Source organism: Numida meleagris, chromosome 2, assembly GCF_002078875.1.
Source record: "Numida meleagris isolate 19003 breed g44 Domestic line chromosome 2, NumMel1.0, whole genome shotgun sequence".
Classification (NCBI taxonomy): domain Eukaryota; kingdom Metazoa; phylum Chordata; class Aves; order Galliformes; family Numididae; genus Numida; species Numida meleagris.
Window position 1 is genome coordinate 70,447,764 of NC_034410.1, and position 11,960 is coordinate 70,459,723.

Below are 11,960 nucleotides of genomic sequence, written 5' to 3' on the forward strand. Positions count from 1 at the left end.
TAACAGTGGTCCAGTTCAGTAAGACTTGAGAGGTTCAACAAATAATCTATGAAGCAAAAATATCTTTTTACACAAAAGTACTTCTAGATATAACACTACTTAGTGTCATTCATGACTAGGAATTAATACTAGTTAATATGTCAAAATTGTACACTAATATTATCTCATGGTTTTTGGTATCTTTTAACAATAACTATGACGCCTTTATCTTCATATTACTGGGCTTTAAAGACACCAGCATAAATCAGAAGATAAATATTTGCATAATAGGTTCATCATTCCATTATCTTGGCCTGTGATAGATGCAAATATATTAACTTTATAACAATACCTCTCTGTAAGTATGTAAGCATGAATAAAATTACCTGATACAGTGACTGGGGAAAAAAACTCTGAGTGAAAATGTAACTCTATTTTCTTTGCATAAAAGTGCTTATCTTGAAATGTCTGTGTATTGTGTTCAAATTCTGCATAGTTCTATTTGCTTCAATCAGATTAAACTAATGAATAGGTAACATAGTCAAGACCTCTTTTACTTATTCACTGAATCTGTATGAGTGTAATCCTTATATTGTGTAGCTGCATGATCTAACGGCTGGTGTAAGTCAAACTATCACTCAGATGTACATTAGAATGGGGATGATCATCTGCAGAATCTGAAAAATATTTTTAGTTAATAAAAAGGCCTGACCTCTCCTCAGTGATGGGAACATTAGTTCATTGCCAATATGTATAACTTCCCCAAAGGATTCAATCTGGCAGCCTACTTTGTTAAGAGGCAAAACAGGTGCATTTGATTAGAGAAAATATTTCGTTGTGTGTCAGCCAAACAGTGGCTTTCACCTCTTTTAGAGGATAAATTAATGTCACCTACTTAAAAAGCCCTTGATCGTTTCTATTTTCTGACTCTGGTTTCTGCTAAAGTTTACTACATTGTTACATACACTTCATAATTGAAGGACTGAAAGTGCAGATGGGAGAAATTTTGGTTGGATTCTCATAATCATGCAGAGGAGCACTTTAACCTAGGTATAGTGCCATCATTTTCAGTGGAATAACTCAGGAAGTAAAGAATTAATGTAATCTGAGCAACATATCTGACTGTGATTTTTTTTTTTTCTCAACAGAACATTGTTCTTCCTTGCAGTGTAACTGAAAAAATAATCCTATCTGCCTCCAAAGTAAAGAATCTGTCACGAAGTCCTCCTGCTAGAACACAGCACGACTTTCCTAATGTTACTTTTTGGTATCAGTAAGCAGTAATGCAAATCAGATCACATATCAGTTATTTGATGTCAGTGTTAAATGATACTTTTAAAATACATTGAGGAGCATGGTACAATCTGAAAAGTAACAAGATGAGGGTCTCATTGGCTTATTTTTTCATAGTAACATGATTTGCTCCATGTGTTACTACAACATATGTTTCTATGTATTCCGACAAGCTGATCCTAACATTACTGAGAAAACATTGTCACACCCTATCTCTATATCAATTAGCAGATGCACATAACAGGATCTCCTATGAACAGGTATTTGCTTTTCTAGAGCTTTTCTTATCTATGCCTTACGAGACCCTGCATTCCAGGAACAGGAATTCTGTTTCCTTGTTCTGCTTCTCTAAAGCTTGTCCTTTGCAGACCAGGTGGGCTGAAACAGATAAGGTTTATTGCACTATTCAAGGTTAGGAAAATAATCACTGCAATATCAGTTAGTGAAAGAAAAAACAAGCCAGTTCTCATTTAAGCAGTTGAGGAGGGGAAAAAGATATGTTGATCAAACACACTTACTTAAATGTGACTCAGGGAAGACAATAGGGTTTGTGCCCTTTTTTGCTTCATTATAAAACATAACCAAGGTCAGAAAGTTTGATGTTTGTCTTTAAATAATTGTTACTGATGTTCACATTGAAGATTTAAAAGAAAAGTAATCTGTCTTTTTTTTGTGGAACAACCCTGTAGGCAACCTGGTTGACACCTTAGAGTAGCAGGCAGTTTATTTCCATGGCAAATATTATATAACCAAGATCTAAAAATATTTTTAATGTCACTGAGATGAGTTATGCATAGATACACATACTGTATGGTTATTTCTTCATACTTTTGCTAACAAAGCTCTCAATTTTGTTATAACTTCTGCCACTCTGGTTGAGGAATGCTTTTACGTAGAGCCTGGAAAGCATAATAAACATGGCAACAAAACTAAGCCTGAATAGGATTTATTTCATATGTGATCTTAGTTACTAAGCAAACTATCCACAACTAAGTCAAATCATAATAAGTGTAAGCTCAACTGTAGTATTTTTACTACCTTTAGATTCTCTTTTGTATTATATTATAGTATCTGTAGAGAAACTCAGGGTATAGAAAACACCAGGAGGTTTATACCTAGTCACAGGTTCCCAAAACAGCTGAAGTTGGAAGGGACTTCTAGAGGAGATCTGGTCCAACCTCTACTAAAGCAGAGCCACCTAAATTACGTGGCCTAGGAACATGTCCTGGAAGCTTCTGAAGATTTTCAAGGAAGAGACTCTACAGCCTCTCAGGGCAGTCTGTTTAGTTGTTAAACCTCCTGCACAGTAAAGAAGCATTTGCTGATGTTCAGATGGAACCTCCTATGTTCTAGTTCAGGTCCATTTTCTCTTGTCCTGACATTGGGCACCGTTGAGAACAGCCTGGCTCCATCCTCTTTGCTCTTCCCCATAGGAAAGATGTTCCAGTTCCTTAACTGTGTCACCAGCAGAAAAATTACATGATGCGAGTTAATTGTGAGGAAACAAATCCTTCATATTTGTAGTGAATAAAAGTTAATATGCTAGTCACTAAAAACATAGTATTTAATCCTCTTTTCATAAGAAATTTAAAAAACCTATGTAAGACTGTTTATCTACTTTAAGACATTTGTACAGCTTTACAAAAATCTATTCCTAAAATTCAGAAGTTATCTAAAAACTGAAGTGAGTCCTGAAATTTAATCTTCTGCTTGTTACAACATGCAATGTAATTCAGTTACCAAGGAAGAATTCAAAACTTAAGGGTTGTAAATAGATAACCTTCCAGTGTTCCACAGCCAGCTTTAAAACTGGTCTATATCTTGTGTAATAATTTACATGACAGCTTTTCAGCTAACTTAAAAGCATTTAAATTGATTTTAGTGCCTTGAAATCTATATCTTCATTATTCTCTGTGCTATCAATGTCTATAACATCTGTAGATCAGAAGCAGTAATGGTACCATCACCATGTTTTATGAGGCAATAATAATGATTCCAGTGATGTTAAAATGAAGTTATGTAATAAATGGAAGGCTATATGTCCAGAAGCATAATTCTGTCCATTATTTTCCTTATCCTGACTGAAGGAATATCTCTCTGTGAGCACATGTTTAGAAACCCCTATCATGAAAGGGGAAAGTAAAGAAAAGGGTAACAAGTAGTAACAACTACTTCATAACTCAAAGGGATCTTTCTCAGCTGGATGGAAAAAGGTTAAGATCACCATGTCATAAATCCTTAAAGACTTTCATTTTCTCTGGTTTCATCAGAAAATTATCTCTGAATAAGGAAATAACTTGCAATAGCTGGAAATTGTCACTGCCCGCAAGGATCCCTGTTGTGTTTTTTTTTTTTTTCTTGAAACAATCTCATACTACACCATCTGGATGCTTTTAATACAAAGTCCAGATACGAAATCATGTGAGATCCAATTTGTACAGATATTCTTTTCTGTGAGTAGGAAACATTCCGCAATACTCACATAGTGCTTTTTGCCTCCATACAGAAGTACTCTTTTTCATTCCTTTCTACTAAACAAATAAACTGGTTATAAACATACTTAGTACATAAAATGTATATGACAGAATGACACATGATGGTTTTAACACATACTGTGTAACACATACCCAGTGAGACACCAATAGAGTATAGCAACAAAAATCTTGTCCAGCATAGGCATTGTCATTAGCCTGCTCTGTGATTTAGTAGAAGAAATGTTACATTGTTCTGAGAATTTCTCTAGTAAGTTCATTTAACTTCGTTCTTTCAAAATGAAATATGCTCAGTCATCAAATCTTCAAAATAAAAAAAGAAAAAATAAGGAAAAATGTGTAAATTTCTGATTATATGCCAACAGAATATTCATGTACATTCACTTTGTATAGTGTAATTCACCTTCTTTTCTAAGAAATCATATTCACAAAGAAGAGTGAAAGGAAATTCGCATTATGATTTAATGTCTCTTAAACAACAGGTATAATATTGACTCCAGAAAAGCCTGGAGTGTACACTCTCCCCGTCATTTAAGAGCCAAGAGGTTGATTTGTTCTTAGTCTAATGCAAGGAAAACATAATGGAAGATGTCTACATTTTTACTGCAGTACAAACAAAAGCTTCTGACAGTCCCTAAAGAATGGATAAACTGAGTTCACAGTACTTAATAATATAAGCAAGTAGACAGTAAATAATAAAGAAATATCTAAATTAGAGGAAGGTGACAGGATAAGAAATCTAATGTTCTTCCCATGCTTTTTATGACTACGCATGCATGACAATCATCTTCTAAATCCTTCTAGAATTTAACTATGGCCAACAGATACGCTATATCTCATCATGTAAAAGACCCAAATAGAAATAAATAGAAACTACTGCAAGAAAGCAGATTCTCTGAGACATGGAAATTAAGAACTTCCCAGAAGCAAGTGAATTTAAAACATGGTGGCAAACTGAATATAGTTACTCTCCATCTCAGTATTATGTTTGATAGAAATATTGTTGTTCTTCAGTAAATTCTGAGATCCATTAATCATCCAAAACATAGCATCACGTCCTCTGTGCTGCATAGAAGCAAAGAGAGGCTCATCAGTCCATATAATTTTTGTGTGCGTTAAGCAGTGGCTGATAATTTACATCCTTGTTCCACTCAGGTACTCTGAAGATCAGTTAGGAGGTGCAGATGGTTCTGAAAGGCAAAACAATGTGAGCTGCTGTGTTTACACAGCAAAGCAACTCTAACATTAATACAGAAGTTTACTTTTAACAGCTTTATATACTATTAACTTCGTAATCACAGTAGTCTGCAGCTTGTTGCAGTCTGCAGATCCAGCTTGAGAAATGTACAAGGCAGAGAGCTTACTCCACAAGTCTAGAAGCTCATTAGTCAGCTCATGATAGACTACAATCACCCACCTGTGGGATAGGAACATGAACATTGGACTGTTGTGCAACTTACCCAGGCCTCTACTATTCCAAGGGAAAGCAAAGCACAGTGGGGAAGAAACAATGTCAGCCTCACATATTAGATTTTATATCCCTAGCTATTACCATTAAGTAATGCAACTTCTGGTTTACTTTGAGTAATACCAAGAACAATGTCAGTTCTCAACTAATTGCTCAGTAACAGTCAAAAATTAATTTTGGTGTCAGTAATCACCTAGAACAGAAGAGAGAGCAAAACAGAGAACAACCTATAACTGTATAAATCAGTGCTTCATGTTTTTTTGGTTTATTCATCTCAGAAAGGAAGTAGTTGAACTGCAGAAGGTTCAGGTTAGTAGATACATTAGGACGTGCAAAAAGGCTTTTGTCTGTGAAATAACTGAAACAGGATTAGTTTAAGAACAAGCTGAGTTCTCACAGAGGCCGTAATAAAGATCTCTACACTGTCAGGGATGTGGGGAGAATAGACAAGGATCATTTTCTCCATTGTTTCACTGTGAGGAAAATACAGCACCAAACAAAGTAAGTAAGAGCTAGGTCCAGAATAAACGGAACAAAATGAGTATTATCCATGCAATGGGTAAATGAACCATGAAACTTATTCCCATGGAATACTTCAGCTGCTGACAATTTGCAGTTTCAAGTGTAGATTGGGCTAACTCTTAGAAGAAAAATCCTTTGTTAATTACTAAATATTAGTTTCATTCTTACTAATTTCTAAACCCTATACATCAGCCTTAATGTTTGTTACAGTATAGGAAGCATTTTGTATTGAACAGGTGTAGTGATCAGAAGGACCAACACAATATAGAAGGTGTTACAAAGAGGTGGAAGGACCAGCATGACAGCAAGGCATTACAAGGGAAGGGAAATAGATCACTTACTCGGATCAGAAGATTTTGGGTTCACAGGGAAAGGCTCCCACCAAGGATGGATCTCTAGAAAGAAATCCTTTTTCAGCAGCAGTCAGCCCTTACATGAGGCCTAAGAAGGGTGGAGCCTGGCTCCACCCCCTTCTGGTCACACAGGAGAACTGCCTTCACCTGTGCTCCCAGGGCTGACTGGGTCTTTCCTCCAGGTGCTCAATCAGTGGTTCAGGCCATGACTCAGCAGTTCCCATACAACAGGCAAGAAACTTTTTCCAAATTGAAAAGAAAAGAAAGGAAAAAAAAAAAAAAAGAAGTAGAAATAATTTAATTTAATTTCAGTTTACCATCTACCAGCTGAAAGTCAACAGATAAGATCTCTATTATTTTCAGTGTTTTCCATCCTTTTATTTAGGCACAGCTAGCATCCAAAACATATGTGGAAACCTATCTCAAGTCAGGAAGGTTCTTCCAAATGGCAAATTCAAAGGCTTTAAATTATAGTGGAAATATTAATGACCTGTGGCTTGTAATGTCAAATGAAATGAATGGGTAGGAAAATCAGTTACTAAGTGCCTTCGAAAATCAGTTTATAATCTCTGTGTGTATAGGCTTCCATATACGTAAAAAAAAAATAACAGAAATTCTGCAAATAGGTGGACTAAGTAATAATTCATTAGGGTTACTAAAATACTGAGATACTATGGTGATGAGTACTCAAAGCAGCAGTGGTAAACAATAAAAGTAAGTTTAATCATTTATTAACTTTTGATACCAACACTTCTCTTTTCACTTTTCTATGTTGAAAAAGTCTAAAAATTAAACAAGTTTAAACTGAAATATTTGATGAGTATTTTATTCTTGAAAAATGCAGTTATACAGAATTTAGAAACTGTAATTAATTGTCATGGTATAAAAACATTTCAATTTTTCCATCTTCATTAATAACAATGCAACTTCAAATAATATTACTCAACTGTTAATTTCTTTTATTCCCTTTAGATGCATATTAATAAATGCGTACGTTACACATTCTTGTTTTTAATTTTACAATCCAACTGCATATTGCTTTACAGACAGAAGATGAAGAGATTTACTTCTGGTTTATTCTCCATTTAGATATTATGTATAGCATCAAATCAAAAAGTTACTGTATTTTTTTGTCTAGATAAAACTTGTAATGTCACTTAGAAGACAGCTTCTCAGTTGCTTTGTGTAGGAAAACACTTGGACACAGGTTACCCTACCAGTCGACAAAGGGAAACAACCCCCATCTGTTAGCATGGGGAAGCAGCCACTCAGTGTGAGTTGAAACAGCTTCGTTTATTAGGGCAGCAGCCCTTCCTTATATAGCATACTTGTTTACAAGATAGGTGCCCCACAGATCTCAGAAGTGTCTCAAAACAATATCATTTCCCAGGCTATTTTCAAGCACAGCACCTGCTGTTAATTAAAGCACTACAAGCACTAAATTCCACGCATACACAGCTTACTTCTTATCTAAGGTCATACCGTAAATCTTTGAGAAAAGTCAGCTATGCACTACCAGGCATGCAGTGTTTCCCAAAAGCTTTGTTGTTGTTGTTGTTGTTGTTTTTTAATGCCTTTTAATATTTACTTCTTTGGTGAAAATAGCTTTATAAGCATTATAGCACACTAAAGGTAGTGTTCTTCTCACCACCAAAATATAACAGTGGACCATCTCAAAGAAATAACAAGGTGTACATATAAAGAATGCATATCTGTAGTATATGGGATGTACCTAAACAAAACCAACCAGTCTTGAAGTAGAATGGCAAACAGTTGAGTGAGAAATGCAGACACACAGGTTATAACCCTCTTCACTTCTTCAACCTCAAATACGCCCTCATATTTTTTATTAGTCAAGAAAGCAGGATTCTTACTGCATTTTTCTTTCTTGAGTATCCATCATCATTCATACTGATGACCTTGGATACATTGTCTCACAGCCTCCAACAAATTAATTCATTTTACTTGTAGCAACAAAGACAATTTGCACTACGTGGAAATTGAATCAGTCGTATTACTTGGGCCGTTCTTGTCAAACTTCACATCTTTCAGCTTCTTCCCCCCTCTCTGGAGGGAAGAATGTGACTGGCCATTACTTCATAAGTAGTGATCTTTCCTATGAGACTAATAAGCTGATATAAAACCAAAAAGGTAGATTTTTCTGTCTGTGTAGTCTGATGACAGCTTCAGTGTTTTAATGTAGAAAATCAGATGGTCTTCATTTTGGAACGTGAGATGCCTTTGTGGTATAATATTTGTCTTCACTTATATCTGCCTTCCTTTTATAGTTATGGCAGAATATATTAAATATATTCTTAAATATAAACTTGTTTTATAACTATGTTATTGCTATCAGTGAAAGAACAAAAATACCAGCAAATATAAATATATAAATATAAAATATAAACTTTCAGGCTGTCTAAACATTCTTATAACAAATGAAGGATTCATCGTTCACACACAGAGTCAATAATACAAATTTAATTGTTACCACTTGTAAAGTTTTGAGTTAGATTCCTCCCTAAACATACTATCGTTAAGCTTCTTTTCTTTTGTCTGTTTTCTTCTGTTTGGCGATCTCCCAAATCCATACCTTATTCTACGCCTTTCAGAAGAGTTAACTGCTGGAAAAGCTCTTAGATTTGTCAGTAAAACTTCCCATACAGTGTAACAAGCTACTTATTACAAATCTTCTTTAAGAAAATCTTGTATAAAATTACATAGCTTGCATCTGAGATTATAATGCTGAATTCACATTGTTTCACAGGTTTATAGGAGTAATAATAAAAAAATATCTGAAGTAAGCTTTTTAAGGAACATCCCTTCAGTTTTGTCTGAAGATAAAGCTGCAGTTTAGAGATCATCTGACTACAGAAACATCTTCTCTGATCAAACAGCTGGAGGAAATCCTGAGTTAAAGGATGTCTCTTGCTAAGCATCTTATGAGAAATATCCATACGCTTGCATAACTAATCCAAAGAAACATCTTCAAAAAGACGTGACAACACAACACATGGGCTGAAATTTGTAAAAATGTCCATAAATCATTATGGCATGAGTAATAAGTTTAGCTGAATATACGGTTGTCTTTTCTATAGGATTAGCAGGTTCATTTGAAGGATTTAATTTAAAGGGTTCATATAAAAATTCCTCAGGCCTGGCATTAATGCACAAGTTACTCTGTAAGTCTGCTTTTTTAAAGTGCCAGTGACAGCAAAAATACCTTTTGCTTCCTCTGTATGAAACAAAAGACATAGAGCCTACGTGCAACAAGGACTGGGACTAGATCTGATGAAGAACTTAAGATCGTACAATGAGAGGGATGACTGTCTTAATGGTTACCACCTGTTCACTAGAAAAATAAAATCCAGTACGAGGTTTATATTATATAACATGCACGGCCTAAAAAATGAATTTTCAAGAAGACTTCACAAAGGAAATAAAGGTGGACTAGAATTAAATGTCAGAATCCATGAATGTCATAATGAAGTCTTCTTTTATTCATCATTTTTAGAAATCTTTTCTTCTTTTTCCATCTTCTGCTGAAAAATGTTTGAAGTTTTTAGTTGTTGTTGTGGTTTTTTTGTTTGTTTGTTTGTTTTGGTTTTTTTAACCTAACACAGAATAGCTTAGTGTATTTTCTATAAATATTTTTTAAATTTTGATTTATGTCCAAGGACATACATTCTGGACATTCTGGACATTGCAAGTGAGCTTAATACAAGGCATATCCCTGTATTATTTCTCTTCTGGATGGTTCAAAATGTCTATGGAAACCCTAGATAAGCAAACGTAACTGTGTATCTGTCATGTTCTTTGTTTTTTGTGTTTTTTTTTTAATACTAAACTTTAGAGTAGAATCTTTGTGCCAAATTAGATCTACACACAGATATCCAGAAGCTTCATTTGTACTTAAAGAGAGCTTTTTCCTTCTAGAGATTGACTTAGATGTTCATTTTCATACAAAAGTTGAGTTTGTATATGTGATATATTGACCGTTTCAGTCATAACAGGAAACTTTGCTCCTTAAGGAAAGAATTGCAATATATTTTTACCAAGACCTAACTTTGTAGTCACATATTTGTGTTAGTTAATATATCTATTATGCGCGTTGCGTAACCTTCTCTCTGATTATTACAGAAATGAGTACATATTTGCATTTATTATGTGCCTGTGTTATTCCATGTTAGAATATTCACTCTTAAATCACATCCAGATTTCTTTATGTGTTTAAATAGTCCTTTAGTATGCAGCTGTGTTTCAAGGCACTACTAATTTCATAGCTCTGCTTCTTATATATTTTCATAATAATCTGTCTCAGTTTACTGACTTTAATAGTCAGTAATTTTACAGAAGTAATAAATCACAAAGCCCAAATTGATGAATGACAGACTGATCCAACAATTTGCAAGGAAAATGGATGCTTTCATACTTGCCTATTTTGTGCTGAGTGCCTTTTTTATTGATGGAATGTCATCATCTCTGAAATGATGCTACTAAATTGAAATGTTAGTACAGTCTCTGGAGGATTAGTAGAAATATAAAGAATGGCTCAGGTTTTTTGTTGTTGTTGTTTTTGTTTTTTGTTTGTTTGTTTTGTTTTTTTTTTCTCTTTCCATAATGAGATTTCAATTACAGAACAGCAATTTTAAAAATCTACACAGTGTGGAAAACACAAACATAGCAGTGCCAAGTGAAGAAAAATTATAAACAGGAGAAGTGTGTTCAATATGTAAAAATCTTTATTTTTTCACATAGAAGGAACCTTGTATGTTGTTAAGTGATTGGCATATGTAAATGAAAAGGGATACAGAGGATTTTAGGTAAAAATCTTCCAAGTTACAATGGTCTGAATATTTTTTCAAAAGTAGGCCAAGAGAATATTTTTACAGAGTTATTTGGTACTATTTTAATACAAAGTATACCGAGGGATTTATTCAGGTTTTGATACTTTGCCCATCAGGATCATATCTGATGATTACGTGTGGTTTCTAAGTGTGGTTATTTAAATAGAAGGCTCAGTTTCAAAACCATTTACAGTTTTCCAGGCTGATCAACAATAACTTTTCAAACACCTGTGTTTTGAAGTTAATGTGTATTGTATAAAAGTATACATATATATATATATATATAAGTATAAAAGTTTATATATACGTGTGTGTGTGTGTAAATGCTGGAAAAAGTAATTACATACCTTTGCTACTGAAATTTGTGACACTTTTATTTGCTTATTTGTATTAATTTAAGCGAAGGTAATAAATGTTTTGGTGCTGGTTTTGTTTTCCCCCAGTTCAAATTTGTGTTGATTTTGTGATTGCATTAAATATATTCAAATATTATATCCTTCCCTCTGTTCTCTCCCCAAGTCAGTTGGTGAACTTTTATGCTTAGGAGTGAAACTGCTTTACAGAATCCTTTCACAACTACTCTGAACACAAGCAATTTTTTTTTTTAATATTGTGCTTTATCATGAGAATCTGAAGGAATAATTTCTAAACAGGAAAAAGTAACCCACAAATGAACAAAATCCCTTAATTTAAAGGAACAAGTCATCTGATAAAGGAATAGAGGCAACACCATGGATCTTATATAATCAGTTATAAAATGATAGAGGCAAATTCATTGTCCAGTATATTCAGCTCCAAGTCTGTTTTCTATATTGTTACTTTCAGAAATATTTAAAAATGGAAATATTTATCAGTAATCTTTAAGTTCCATCACAGTTATTTGAGAAAAAGTATATAATAATACTTCTGCAGAATTGAATCCTCCACAAAGCTAATGTTCCTGTGTTTCAGAACCTATGCTGTAGGGAAAAATTATTCTTGCTGATGATATACTATAACTTTTTAG

The 11,960-nt window shown here is 34.0% G+C and overlaps 1 long non-coding RNA gene across 1 annotated transcript; it reads right to left on the reverse strand.

Annotated features, from left to right (window-relative positions):
* Positions 2,203-6,156, reverse strand: LOC110394886. The gene is made up of 2 exons (XR_002435999.1): positions 6,096-6,156; positions 2,203-4,954 (listed from the first exon to the last, which is right to left on the reverse strand). It is a non-coding gene; the product is annotated as an uncharacterized LOC110394886 (long non-coding RNA).